The sequence below is a fragment of the Trachymyrmex cornetzi genome, unplaced genomic scaffold (assembly GCF_001594075.2).
Source record: "Trachymyrmex cornetzi isolate Tcor2-1 unplaced genomic scaffold, Tcor1.1 scaffold725, whole genome shotgun sequence".
In the NCBI taxonomy this organism is placed as follows: domain Eukaryota; kingdom Metazoa; phylum Arthropoda; class Insecta; order Hymenoptera; family Formicidae; genus Trachymyrmex; species Trachymyrmex cornetzi.
Window position 1 is genome coordinate 619,135 of NW_017300054.1, and position 328 is coordinate 619,462.

Genomic DNA, 328 nt, shown 5'->3' on the forward strand with positions numbered 1-328 from the left:
TGCATTTATGTATATACGCGCGCGCACATCCTATTCATATCAAACCACAATCAAACAAAATTTCTCATTCATTATTGCAAGAACAGAAGGTCTGTTACATACCTGCGTAAGAGTTATCCTAACAGATAAAACTGTGCCATACGTCTGAAAGAAATTATGCTATCATTATATTTAATGAAAACAGTTTTGTTAACTCTTTCGCTCAGAAAGCGGGTGATCCGTCGGAATACCGCCATTGATCGGGACCCCGCGCCAAAAGTGTACACATTATATGTAGAGAATCTTTAGTGTTTAAAATTTCATTTTACGCCCGAACAGCATGAACAAC